Source organism: Lathyrus oleraceus, chromosome 7 (genome assembly GCF_024323335.1).
Source record: "Lathyrus oleraceus cultivar Zhongwan6 chromosome 7, CAAS_Psat_ZW6_1.0, whole genome shotgun sequence".
Taxonomy (NCBI): Eukaryota; Viridiplantae; Streptophyta; class Magnoliopsida; order Fabales; family Fabaceae; genus Lathyrus; species Lathyrus oleraceus.
Window position 1 is genome coordinate 100190236 of NC_066585.1, and position 15674 is coordinate 100205909.

Sequence of the window (15674 nt, forward strand, 5' to 3'; positions counted from 1 at the left end):
CATGGTACACGTTTGTTAACACGCCAGACACTTGGTCATTACAAGCAACGTCTCTAATTAAAACATTTTGAATCAATCTGATGGCTCAAGACCATGACACATCATTGCCGGAGCAAAGCATTGGTCGTCTTCTCAGGCGACCTTGGCCGGACTGGTCCATTCATCGCCTCATCATAAATGAAAAAGGAGGACATGATCTAAAAGGAAAAATGGCGTAGATCACGAATATCACCTCAATTTTAACTAACTCCTCACATATAAAAAGATATTAGGAGTTTAATTTTTGAGGTATGTCAACTGAGTTGCTTCGATTTGACCTCTAAGCAACTCAATCTTCTTGCCTATATTGATAGGACTTCATACAACCAAAGAATCAAGAGAATTGAGCAAGATTGAGAGAGAATCGAAGAGATGAATTTTTCTGGAAAGTGCCTTCAATTTAGGTCTGGATTCAACTGTTCTTGCCTTGGCTCGTGCTTGATCTCACTCAGAAAGCTTGCAGAAGTAGAATGAAAATCACAAAAGGTCTTGGATCCATGGAGTTTTGAATCTCAAAACAGTGAGATTCAAACTCAATTTCAAGATGAAATTCTCAGGATTATCCTCTCAAATGGAAGGGTTAGGGGTTTAGGATCAAAGTTGGCGTGAATGTGTGTTCAATTCTGATGCTAGAGGTCTCTATTTATAGTTGTAGCTCATGATATTTGCACCTTCCAAACCTATTTCCAAAATTGGCAATTGATGATGCATGGGTGCATGGGCGTGTACAGGCTCATGAGATCATTGCTTTAGGTCCACAAATGAGTGTAAGAGAGTCTGAAATCAACTTGGATTGCAAGGCAATTGTATATGGAAACTTGAAGTTTGATCTTTGCCAAATGTTGATGCAATGTTCAAGCCATGCGCAACCCTAGCAATTCTTGTCCAAATTGGATGAACTTGGACTTTTTGGAAAGGTTAGATCAACAGGAAAAACTTTCATGTTGAACACTTTTCCATTTGAAGCTTTTATAATGATGAATTTTGAGGTGGAAGTTTGGAAATTTCAACATGTTGAAATTTTTTCTAAGTGTCAAGCCATATATCTCAATATTCCACCTTGCTTAACTTTTTATGTGAGCTTCAAATAAGAAAAGTGTATTCATCAAAGTTGTAGCTCTCTCAAAGAAATTCAAAATGGTCATAATTTTCATGTCATTTGGATTCTAAATGATAGAGTTATGCATTTTTGAAGTTTGGAAAAATCACTTGTTCAATGGCATAGGTCAAAAGTGACCTATAATGTAGCCTCATATCACATGCTCCTAAAAGTTGAATTAGATCTCACTACAAACATCAAAGTTTAAGTAGACATCTTGAATTTGATTGTGCAACTTGTAAATATTTCATCTCATAAAAACTGAGCAAGTTATGGCCTTGGGAAAAGGAGTTTTAAATTAGGGTTTAAACAAAATGACCTATAATGTTTCAACATAGAAAATGATTTCCAAGCAAAACTAGCTTTTCTAGGTCTCAACATGAAAGTTGCTTGGAGTGTCATTTAGAGTAAGTTTTCTCTTGGAATCATTTTCATATGGTGAGAATGGTAGGAGATAGGGTCTAGGGAGACCCAATTTTGATTAGATGAATTCATCTGGCCAACCACCATCAACTAACTTGCTAACCTTTAATTCTCTTGACTTTCTAGGCTCATGGTAGATCATATATGCATAAGATGATGAGCTTTAAAGTGTCCCTTGAGAAATTTGATCAATTGGTGAGATAGCTTGTTGGAGAAGTTACTCAAGATACCCAATCAAACTAGGGTTTCCAAGGCAAATCACCCTCAAACTCTTGAAGAAAACTTGATCAATATAACATGTAGTAATCATTGGGACTCATATATGATGCTTATAACCATTCTTGTATCAATTCATGGTTGTGCTCTTTGTCATGAGGGTCTTAAACCCTAGATATTAACTTGATAGATCAATGGAGATCATGCCCTACCTACAAAAGAGTTAGGCAAATGCAGAGACATATTTTTGGTATTTTGGTTAGTAAAATGATAAAATACAAGTATGATACAATCACAAAGTGCTTGGTGATCTCTCCCAAAACAAACCCAATGAAATAGGGGTAAGGAGGATGCCAAGGTATGATCCTAATGCTAATGCTTATGATGAAATTGCATGAGGGATCTTTGGGTCAAAATTGGGGTCTTACAGCTGCCCCTATTTAAGGACATTCTAACTGAGGAGGCAAAGGTTAAAATCTTCATGTCGACTCAGTAGAATGAGCTTAAATAACAACATATAGAAACAAATTTTGGTCCCTAAGAGACCTCATGATGCATATGATATGAATGCAAAAGTAAATTCTTTGTGGGGACATATTGCCACAAAGGAAAAGAAATTAGAGAGACCGAAGGTCCACTAGAGTATAATGCATTCCGTAGGGAACACTCACTGGGGAAATAGAGACTTTGGGGGATAAAGGGTTATGCGCAGGCTAGGCTACGACTTAAAACTGCTGGGGGACTCGAGGGGTTCCATACTAAATGGAAAGAATCAGCCAGGGAAACAAAAATATCTGCAGGGGAAACGAGTAGATTAGAATAACACTGAAGTACTTGAATCATGCAGGAAAAACGATCTCACTAAGGAAATACGCACTCAACTCAACTGGTGAGAAATAAACTTCAACGCAGGAGGAGCAGAGATCTACCATCTACTATCTGTTACTGGGTAACGAGATAATAAAAATCTGACAGAGAGGACATCCGTCACCGATTAGGATGAACATATCAAGGATGACTCGCTGGGAAACAACAGAAGGAAATTCATTACCGGTTACTGGGTAAGAATAGCCTTGCTGGGGAAAACTGCAGAAAATAGGATTTACAACTACCAGTTACTGGGCAGAAGACCAAGGGTGAGAGTATCTGTCATCGGTTAGGATGAACATATCAAGGATAAACTCAACAGGGAAGAAAATTCGTCATCAGTTAGGATGAACATATCAAGGATAGACTTGCATGGGATTGTCAAGGAGGATACCCGTCACCGATTAAGATGAACATATCAAGGATAGACTCTGAGAGGAGAGAAAATAGGAATTACATCTATCAGTTACTGGATAGAATTCCATCAAAGAGAAAAATCAGTCATTGGTTAAGATGAACATATCAAGGATAGAGTCTGCGGGGGGAACAAAGACAGGGTTTACAACTACCGGTTACTGGGTAGAAGACCGCAAAGAGAAGGAAACCCGTCATCGGTTAGGATGAACATATCAAGGATTAACTCTTTGGGAAACAAGAATAGGGATTATAACTACCTTTTTACTGGGTAGAATACCAAAAAGAGAATATCCATCATCAGTTAGGATGAACATATCAAGGATAGACTCCAGCAGGGGAGAGAAAGATATCCGTCACCGGTTAGGGTGAACATATCAAGGATATACTTCCTGGGGAGTCAGATCCATTGGGGACTCTACCGCTGGGACACTTTTTCCGGGTATTGGGCATGAAGTAACAAACTGCAAACTAAGAAGAATATTACCAGTTACTGGGCAATAGACTCTTAGGGAACTCAAAGTATCTATCTAGGTAGGAGCTAGAAAGAAACAGTCAATCAAGACTCAACCCAATGAGGACATAACTCAAGGGGAGTGGTTCCATCCAGATAAACAACTGGGGAGGAAACTGAAGTAATAATCATCCACGAGGAAACAACTCAGTGGGAAGGAGGAGAAAGGTTAAAGTCTTTCTGCCTAAGGGGATGACACTCTACAATTGAGGGAGGACAGACACCGAAATTTGTATGGGGATAAAGTACCGCCATACAGGGAATGAGAATCTCAAACCAACAATTTAATCAGATATGCGAATATGAAAATATGAAATTATATGAACATATATGTATATGATGATTATGCTGACAAGGACGATCACAAAGGATACAAAGGTGTCGCAAAGAAATTGAATCATCGGTACAATCCCTGGTCAATCCACAAAATATGGAGACAACCGCTGGAGAATAGAGAGATCAACAATCTAAAAAGGCTCAACCCTAACTGGGGAAGGAGGAGATCTGCTGAGGAAAGAGAAATATCACCGAACCTATGGGGAATTTTAGGTCAACACCATAAAAATGGGAGACGACCCTACAGGGAAAACAAGCTGCTTAGGAACCAGGAGGAAACTCTGACTAGGGAGCAAGTCGACTGGCGATTGGCGGGGAAACCAATGCGATCAGCTAGGGAGATCAACCACTTCTGCTGAAGGAACCTAAACTCCACTGGGGAAGGCAGAACTCTGTCGAGGGAGACAAGTCGCAGGGTACCTGAATCAACCAACTCAGCTAAGAAAAAGGAACGAAGCTCTGTTGGGGAATCAAAAATTCAGTCGAGGAACTGAATCAACACAACCGTCTAGGGATACCCGAAGGGTTAACTGCTTGGGAAACCTCTGATGTTTCGCACTCAAGGATTTGTTATCCATCGGAATGCTGTTGATATTTCTTTCAATTGCTTTGGAAAATTCTTGCTTTTATATGTTTTTAAGAAAAAGAGATTTTGATTAAAAAATTTAAATTTTCAAAAATGATCATAATAAAATTTAAACTATTGGCTGACATAAATAAGAGTAGAAACAATTGGATAAAAGCTCAACTTTATTTGATAGAATTGTGGTCTATAAATGACAAGACCCCATAGATTTTTACAAAGCTGAAAATGCTAATTTACATGGAAAAGGGTTACATTGAATACAAATGATCCTTAATCCTTCTACCAACTCTTGACATCCACTGTACTCTTGACCAATGTCGGGGCGATGAATTGATGTCAACCCTTGTGCTCAATCAAGTTTTCACAACACTGAAGATCAGCAGAATGCAGTTACTTGCCATAATCCCTAATTTTTTCATAAGTTGCCCCAGGGTGGGGTACTCAACTTATCGGGAAATTCTTTATGTTTTATGTCTCTAATTTTTGCCTGGATCGCCCTTTCTGGTTTTCAATCCACCGAGACGCCCATTCTTGCCTAAGCCGCCCTTTCGGGTTTTCAACTTAGCGGGTTATTCTTTTCTTTTTAGGCAAAGTATTCCTTGACTGCATCTGCGTTCACAGGACGAGTGAACTCTTCACCATCCATAGTTGTAAGTATCAATGCGCCGCCTGAAAAGGCTCCCTTAACAACATATGGGCCTTCATAATTAGGAGTCCACTTTTCTCTAGAATCTGGTTTGAACGATAAAATATTCTTGAGCACAAGGTCACCTTCTATGAACACACGAGGTCTGACCTTCTCATCAAAAGCTTTCTTCATCCTTTGCTGATACAACTGGCCATGACACATGGCAGTTAATCTTTTCTCTTCAATCAAATTCAACTGGTCAAACCTGGTCTGACAACATTCAGCTTCAGTCAACCTCTACGGGGAGCACTGTTTCCATACCATACACAAGAGAGATAGGGGTTGCCCCTGTTGAAGTGCGGATGGATGTACGATACCCATGTAAAGCAAATGAGAGCATCTCATGCCAATCCTTGTATGTGACAACCATATTCTGAATAATCTTCTTGATGTTTTTGTTTGCAGCTTCCACAACATCATTAATCTTGGGTCTGTAGGGAAAAGAATTATGATGTGAAATCTTAAAGTCTTTGCAAAGAGCTTCTGCCATATTATTATTCAAGTTCGATCCATTATCAGTAATGATCTTGCTTGGCACACCATAACGGCATATGAACTGATTCTTGATAAACCTTACAACAACTTGTTTGGTTACATTTGCATACGATGCCGCTTCAACCCATTTTGTGAAATAGTCAATTGACACCAAAATGAAACGATGTCCATTCGAAGCTTTGGGTTCAATCATCCCAATCATATCAATTCCCCACATGGAGAAGGGCCATGGGAAAGAGATAACATTCAATAGTGTCGGATGAACATGAATCTTATGAGTATAAATTTGACACTTGTGGCACTTCTTCACAAATTTGCAACAGTCAGATTCCATTGTCAGCCAATAGTAACCTGCTCGCAACATTTTCTTTGTCATAGCATGTCCATTGGAATGAGTACCAAAGGAACCTTCATGCACTTCAGTCATCAACAAGTCTGCTTCGTGTCTATCCACGCATCTGAGCAAAACCATGTCGAGGTTTCTCTTCTACAGTATATCACCATTCAAGTAGAAATTACCGGCTAATCTTCTCAAAGTTTTCTTATCTTTCAAAGATACCCCAGGCGGGTAAATCTGACTTTGGAGGAAACATTTGATGTCGTAATACCACAACTTTTCGTCTTTTATTTCTTCAACAACAAACACAAGAGATGGCCTATCAAGACGCATCACAGATAAATTGGGAACTTCATTCCAATACTTCACTACAATCATTGATGCCAACGTTGTAAGAGCATCTGCCATCCGGTTTTCATCTCGAGGGATATGATGAAACTCAACTTTTATGAAGAAAGTTGAAATCCTCCTCGCATAATCTCTATATGGTATTAAACCGGGTTGATTTGTCTCCCATTCTCCTTTTATTTGATTCACAACCAAAGTCGAATCACCGAAGACATCCAAATATTTGATTCTGAGATTCATGGCCTCTTCAAGCCCCATAATGCAAGCTTCATATTCTGCCATATTGTTTGTACACTTGAAAGTCAATCTAGCTGTAAATGGTAGATGCGTGCCTTGAGGAGTAATAATCACTGCCCCAATGCCATTTCCATATTGATTAACAGCTCCATCAAATACCATGCCCCAACGGGAACCAGGTTCTGGCCCTTCTTCAAGCAATGGTTCATCACAATCTTTCATTCTCAAGTACAAAATCTCTTCATTAGGAAAGTCATACTGCACTGACTGATAATTTTCAATTGGTTGGTGAGCCAAATGGTCAGCCAAAATACTACCTTTGATTGCTTTCTGAGATCGGTATTCGATATCATACTCTGATAACAACATCTGCCAACGGGCAATCCTCCCAGTTAAAGCAGGCGTCTCAAATATATACTTGATCAGATCCATTTTGGATATCAACCAAGTGGTATGATTCAACATATATTGGCGCAGACGCTTAGCAGCCCAAGCCAATGCGCAACAAGTTTTCTCAAGCATAGAATACCGAGTCTCACAGTCGGTGAACTTCTTACTGAGGTAGTAGATTGCAAATTATTTCTTTCCAGTCTCATATTGCTGACCAAGAACACAACCCATACTCTCATCAAGCACATTCAGATACATGATCAACGGTCTTCCTTCAACAGGTGGAGACAAAATCGGAGGTTCAAGCAAATATTCCTTGATACTGTCAAAAGCTTTCTGGCAATGTTCGGTCCAATCACAAGACTGATCTTTCCGAAGAAGCTTGAATATAGGCGCACATGTGGTAGTCATGTGGGAAATGAATCTGGAAATATAATTCAAGCGGCCGAGAAAACCTCTGACTTGCTTCTCAGTTTTGGGCGCAAGAATCTCTTGTATTGCTTTGACCTTGGCAGGATCAACTTCAATACCCTTCTCGCTGACAATAAAGTCCAACAACTTACCAGAACAAACACCAAAAGTTCACTTATTGGGATTCAAGCGGAGGTTATATTTCCTCAAACGTTGGAATAGCTTCAACAAATGCTCAATATGTTCCTCTTCATCAATAGATTTAGCAATCATGTCATCGACATATACTTCAATCTCTTTATGCATCATATCATGAAAAAGTGTAGTCATTGCTCTCTGGTAAGTCGCACCAGCATTCTTTAGACCAAAAGGCATCACTCTATAACAGAATGTTCCCCAAGGTGTAATGAATGTGGTCTTCTCCATATCTTCGGGTGCCATCTTGATCTGATTATATCCGGAAAATCCATCCATAAACGAAAAGACTTTGAATTTAGCCGTATTATCTACCAACATATCAATGTGTGGTAAAGGGAAATCATCTTTTGGACTGGCTTTATTCAAATCTCTATAGTCGACACACATGCGGACTTTTCCATCTTTCTTCGGCACTGGCACAATATTGGACACCCATTACGGATACTCAGCGGTTACAAGGAAACCGACATCAATCTTCTTCTGCACTTCCTCTTTGATCTTCACAGCCATATCAGGATGCGTTCTTCTCAACTTCTGCTTGACTGGCGGGCATTCTGGCTTCAACGACAATCTATGCTCCACAATCTCAGAATCCAACCCAGGCATGTCTTGATAGGACCAAGCAAACACATTTAAATACTCTCGAAGAAGATCAATCAACCCCTTCTTGACTTCTGGACATAGTCGAGACCCAATCTTGACTTCCTTCACATCATCCTCGGAACCCAAATTTACTAACTCGACTTGCTCTTCCAACGGTTGAATGGTCTTTTCATCTTGCTCAAGAAGATGAGATAATTCATCACTCATTTCTACATCACTTTCCTCCTCGGCCTCAAACACAGGGAATTCAAAATTTGGAGAAAGAGAAGGATCATTGTATTCAATGGGGTTAGGAATCAACTTGCATAATGATTTGATATTTTGATTTTAGAGAAGTGAATTTGTGACCAAATATTATGCAGATGGACAATTATATTATTTATTTATGTTTTTTGTGATTACCATTTTCAGAATAAAGCAAAAAGTAAAAACAAACATCATAAATGTGGATGAATAGAATTAATTTTATTGATGATCAATTTTGAAAATGCCCAAACAATGTTCACTTCTCCCTTAGGCATAGGAGAAGGATTTTAAAACATATAAAAGCAATTACTTAGATCAATGCAAAATAACAGGAATATCAACAGCAGTCCAATTGTTGCAAGCCTTTCCATGCGTCACAAAATTGGTACAGTCCTCCTCTTCGTCATCCTCTAGCACAACAGCTAAGTGTTGTTCATTGCCATGAATGAACCCTCCGCTACGGAAGCTAAGTTGCATATATTCAGTCCTTGCAGTTGATGAACCTTTCTGGAACCCCAAACCGGTTCTGTCTTTGTTGTCGGAGACCTCTACCATGCGCCCCCACTAATCAACATTGCCTTCTTCCACAATCTTTTGAGCATCTTTCAACGAGGACATAGGTGCCCCAACCCTCTTTTCAGCAGCAATAGATAAGGCTTGGAACAAAGTGTCAACCTCATCCTCAGCTTCCACATAAGAGAAAGATGACAAATGGCTAACCAACAGTGCCTTCTCTCCACCAACAATCACTAGCTTGCCATTCTTCACAAATTTGAGCTTCTGGTGCAAAGTAGAAGTAACAACTCTTGGCTCATGGATCCATGGCCTTCCCAATAAGCAACTGTAGACCGGGTGGATATCCATTACTTGAAAAGTAATTTGAAAATCACTCGGACCTATCTTAATTGGAAGGTCCACTTCACCAATAACCGTTTTGCATGAACCATCAAAGGCTTTGACGATTATGCTGTTATACCTCATGGGCGCTCCTTGGTAAGATAACTTTGACAAAGTTGACTTTGGAAGCACATTTAGTGATGAACCGGTATCAACAAGCACATTTGACAAAGCATCCTCTTTGTAATTCATCGAGATATGCAAAGCCAAATTATGATTCCTTCCCTCCTCAGGGAGTTCTTCATTACAGAAGCTAAGATTATTGCAAGAAGTGATGTTAGCCACAATATGATCGAATTGATCCACTATAACATCGTGTTCTACAAAAGATTGTTCTAGAACTCTCTGCAGTGCTTCTCTGTGCGCTTCGGAATTCATGAGCAGAGACAACACTAAGATCTTTGAGGGGGTTTGGAGCAGCTGCTCTACCACATTAAACTCGCTTCTTTTAATTAACCGAAGTACCTCATCATCATCATTGGGTTTCAAGTTGCTGGATTCACCAGACTTATCTTTTGAACAGCCAACTGGGTTTTCAACAGGCACTTTCACTTTCTTACTCACAATTGATTCTTCTTTATCCTTTGGGAACGCCGGCCCAAACACTCGACCACTGCGGGTCACCTTAGTAACATCAGCAATGCTCACTACTGAACTAGTCATAGGTAACGGGACCTCTTGACCATCCTTCATCATTGTAGTATTATACTGATACGGCACAACTTTATCAGATGAATACGGGACTGGGCCCGCTAACCGTATTACCAACGGTGATGCTGATCTTTGACTGTTGCTGTTACTGGAGTCATACTGGATTACCAACTTCTCGGGCTGCTTGAAAACATGCACTATGACATTAACATCGCCATCTACATGACGGGATTGAACAATTTGAATCATGCCTTCATCCATCAGTCGTTGGATGTCCCTTTTCACAACTTCGCAACCCCTCGGGTTAACCCTACAAACAACACAACCATCATGGTCGTGCTCACATTCACTTACCAAACAAACATCCTTATGCATTTGCACTAAGGACCTCTTGATAAAACGCACATCAAAAACTTTAAATTCCCCAGGATAACCATCCACCATATTCACCGAAGAGTTCCCATGAGCGGGCAACGGGTTTGCTTTCACATTCGGCGCACGATCCTCGAAGGACACCATACCGCTCTTCATCAATTTCTGAACCTCATACTTGAGTGGGTAACAATTTTCAATATCATGTCCGGGTGCTCCTTGATGAAAAGCACAATGGAGCTCAAGTTTATACCACCAAGGAAGTGGTTCTGGGATCTGTGGCGGGTTTTTTGGTTGGATCAGGTTCTTGAGAACCAAGGATGGATAAAGCTCTGCGTAAGACATAGGAATCGGGTCAAAAGAGACCTTCTTCCTTTCAAAGTTTTATTGTTGATGATTGTTGTTGGTATTGTTGTTGTTGTAGGTGTTCGTTCGTTGTTGCGGTTGTTGTTGTTGAACTGGTGTTTTTTGTTGATTAGAAAATATCGGGATAACGGAAGATACTTGAAGTTGATGTTGACGGGATGGTTGATTCCTTCTGATCTGAGGCCTCCTCTGCCTCCCACTTCTTATTACATTCATCTCACTGTCTTTCTTTTTACCGAAATTACTGCCATACCTCTTGCTTGTTGACGCCTCATCACTTGACAAACATCCCTCTCGGACTCCTTCCTCAAGCCTTATCCCCATGTTTACCATTTCGGTAAAGTCACTGGGGGCACTAGCAATCATTCGCTCATAGTAAAATGAACTCAGATTTTTCAAGAAGATCTTTGTCATTTCTTTTTCCTCTAAAGGAGGGGTGATCTGGGCAGCCAACTCCCACTATCGTTGCACATACTCTTTAAATGTCTCTTTATCCTTTTGAGACATAGACCTCAGTTGGTCTCTATCTGGCGCCATGTCCACAATATACTTATACTGCTTGACAAAAGCCTCCCCCAAGTCATTGAAAGTGCAAATGTTGGCATTGTTCAATCCCATGTACCAACGAAGCACAACACCAGTCAGACTATCTTGGAAGTAGTGAATAAGCAATTGATCATTGTCGGTCTAAGTAGACATCTTGCGAGCATACATCACATGATGACTGAGAGGACAAGAGTTCCCTTTATACTTTTCAAAGTCAGGCACTTTGAACTTCACCAGGATCTTGACGTTGGGCACCAAACACAACTCGGCAGCACTCTTCCCAAACAAATCTTTACCTCTTAGTGTCTTCAAATCCTTGCGCAACTCAAGAAACTGATATTTCATTTCATCCATTTTCTCATAGACATCCGGACTCTCAGACGGCTCAGAGTGATAAATGGTGTCCTCTACGCGAGGCAAAGTATGCACAACAGGAGGTGGCACAGACATGACCGGACTAGATGCTGGCAGGGAAGCAAAAGTAGGCACAAAGCCTTTGGGCACAAAGTTGGACGGCATTCCCCATGGAAATCCGGCAAGAATAGTTGGCGTGAAATGGGCGGTAGCAGCAGGAACGGTAGAGGTAGCTACCTCTGAAATAATAGTCCTCACAGGAGGAGTTGCAGGCGTTGGAGAAGATTGACTCTGAGCGGCAAGAACTGACTCTATCATGGCAGTCAGGCGGGCGATTTCGTCTTTCAGCTCTCTATTCTCTTGCTCTAGGTGCTCCATGATTCTCAGATGATTGGCTCAGGTATTGTACCGGTGAGTCAGCTTGGCTGAAGCACAGAAGAAACACCAATCAGACATCTGGCGAAAACCTGCTTATGCAATTGATGCATGAGATGCAATGCTTGATTTTTTTTATTTTCAAGGAACTTACTATATCATTTGCAAATATATATTTTTAAATAGCAATCGCAACAATTTGATATAACCAAAAATCTCTTTTTATTTATATAAATTGGAAGGATTACACTGAGTATAATTTCATAAACCAAAAAAGAAAAATACAAGAGAAAAGGAGACTAGTCATCCTAAGGATCCCTAACAACAATGTCAGAAGATCTGGCTATAGGCGCGTACTTCCTTCGAATGCGACGGATCTCGGTCTTAAAAGAAGCCTTCATCTGAGTCTTCTCGAGGACAAGCTGATCAATAATCTTCTTCCAAGCAACAGAAGGTAGAGGCATGCTAGAAGATGAAACCTCTGGCTCTCTCTGTCTCTTCGTCACTCGGTCTTCGAGTAGCTCAATAAGTGCATCTTTTTCCTTAGACTCCAACTGCAACTCTTCATGCTTCTTGCTCAAAGCACGGAAACGCTCTTCCCACATGTCCTTCTCTTGCTTCATCTTGATGAGCGTATCTTCCAACTCCTCTGCATCTTGGTTAGGGAGAGTTAATGGCTCGACCACAACCATAGACATAGGTCTTTCACAAGGATAAGGCATCTTCAACTCCAAAGCTCTCTTCTTCACCCAAAGAGTGCAAGCTTCCAAAGCTACACAATTGCACGGACCAAGCTCGGATCTTCCTTTCCTATGCACATTATGCCAAGCATGCATAATCTTCTGATTAAAATGTTGGGGATCTTTACCCTCTTGATAGAAAATGCCTTCTAACAAAGTGCTATTAGGTTTGTCTCTCAAGGGGAACCCAAGTTAACGACGAGCCAAAGCAGAGTTGTAGTTAATTCCTCTTTGTGTACCAATGAGAGGCACATTAGAGAATTCACCACAACTATCAATAATCTCCAAACTGCTCAAAGACGGATCATACCAAACTATATCATCATTAGTGAGAGACATAAATCTCTGAGACCACCTTAGACATTGTTTGTTCTCCACAAAAGCAGGTGTCTGAGGCAAGTGCGAAATAAACCACTTGTACAGAAGAGGAATGCAACAGACAATAGTTCCTCCACCCTTAGAATTCCTTAGATGCAAAGAGAAATACATATCACCCAATAAAGTAGGCACATGATTCCCAATCAAGAAAAGTCTAATGGAATTAACATCAACAAAACCGTCAATGTTAGGGAACAAAGCTAATCCATAAATGAGCAACACAAAGATAGCTTCAAAAGCATCCACGCTACCGGCTTGAGCAAAAGCAGTAGCTTCCTTGATGAGGAAATCAGACGGCAACCCAAATAACCCTCCTTTCTCCACCCAATGAGCCTCTATCTCAGACTTCTTCAAGTGAAGAGTTTCAACAATAATACTAGATTGGGGAATCTCCTCTAATCCACTAAAAGGCACTCTACTAGAAACAGGTATCCCCAAAAGATGAGAATACTCCTCCAAGGTAGGCACAAGCTGAAAATCTGGGAAAGTGAAACAACGGTAGAGAGGATCATAGAACTGCACTAACACACTCAAAAGTCCTTCAACCACATCAGCCGATAAGATGGACAAAAGCTTCCCATGACTTTGTTGGAAGTCCAAGGAATCTAATACAAAAGATGCTAGCTTCCTTAACTCTTTCAAATCTGGATGTCTGAAACTGTACTTCTTAGTGTTCCTTCGTCCACAGTCCATGGTCTGAAAATATTTGCAAATAATACCTCAGTTCCTTGAAATTTTCATGTGATGAGTGTTATGATGCGCATGAATGCATGAATGCAACAATCACAAATAAGGGATCACACACATGGCAAACAAAGGTGAAGGGATGAATCAAGCCATTGTCAAGATCAATAATCCATTTTGGTGGATTATGGTTTACACCTTATCAACACCCAAGTTCCATTGATATTGACAAGACTGGATTGGATCAACCAAGAATCAAGGGTTTATTGTAAGTCACGAGCATGGAGTCTGGGTAAGAACCATCCCAAAGGAGTGAACTAAGGATAAAAACCTGTAGATCATGTTCTAAAAAGTTCCCAGAGTCTTAATTCCATCTATCGGATATTACAAGTTAAGATGACTGACTCATCGACCCATAATATTCTCAAGAGAAACTCGTCTGAGTGTAGTATCGCGTAACAACTATTATCAAGTCTACACTTGAACAGTTTCCGCACTACGTCCTAAATAGGCCAAGAGGGGGTAAATGATCTACGGTCCTCAGCTTCTCAGACCCAAATTAGAGATAGTAATGCCTGACCACAAATACTTGTGTGACATTTCCAAATCCAAGAGAGTCTCCACTAAGCAGATGAATCTCAAGCCAACTTGTTAAGGACTACTCCACACAAGTCGAACATGACTATACCATCCTCCTATCTTAATTGCACTCAAGTTCGGGTTAGAACTTATCTCACCACTCAAAGATCACCAAGCACAACAAACAGATTATATCACACATACATATATACAAACATCTCATATATACAAATATATACACACAAAAAGTAGGCTAAACCCACTGGAGACTACTCCCCTGCAGAGTCGCCACTTAATTTTTGTAGCAGTAAATTCATGATCATCAAGCTATGGATAAGCTAGAGATCAAATAACAAGAGTCGCCACCGCGCTTTTATTGTTTCCAAGGGAAAAGGGAAAAAAAGTACAAACAAAACCCAAAAGTAAGAAGTTTTCAAATCAAAACTAATAAAATGTCGGAGATTACAGGTAAGGGGGCTGGTTACACAGAGGGAAGGTGTTAGCACCCAAAGTGTCCTAGGTACTCCTAGGGAGCCCTTTTTGTGTGCATATGTATTTGGTATAAAAATGATGTTTTTCAAACAAATAGAATGGGGGGAATGAGAAAAGAATTCATTAATTATATTTTTGTGTTTGGCAAGACCTTCGGTCTTGTGCCTACGTACCAAAATAAAAATGAGGGATCAAAACCTTGTAGTTCGTGATACAAATTTTAAAGTGGATACATTACTTTTAACAAAAAAAATTAAGTTTGAAAGGCACAAAGGCCTAAAATGGTTTAAATGAGTTAGTTCTTTTCGGCTTTTTGAAAGTTTAAGTCAAGTATAGTTAAGTCTATTTACAAGTCTGATTTAGAAAAGAATTTTGAAAATGCAATGGCATAAGGCCAAAGTTTCTATCTTTTTTGCAAAAAGTGGTCAAAGTTTAGAACAAAATAAGTTCAATCAAAGAAGGTTTTGAAAAAGGAGGGAGATGTTTTGAAATTAAAGAAATGGGGAGAAGATGAAGAGACTAATCCTATGTACAAAATTAAAAGTTAAGAGTTGAAAAGATCTGACCAAATGGGTAGCAATCCAATAGACAAGAATGTCAATAGAAACCCAGAATTCCCTTGGACTTTTAGAATCAAGCAACACACAAATGCATAATTATATTATCTTGAAGAGCAAGGCATCAAATAAAGATGGTTGCATCCAAGCTTATCCATTCCATTATCTTATTCAAATTAGCCCATATAACAGATGAATTTCACAAGTCACAGGTTCAAAATAACAGCTTCACAATG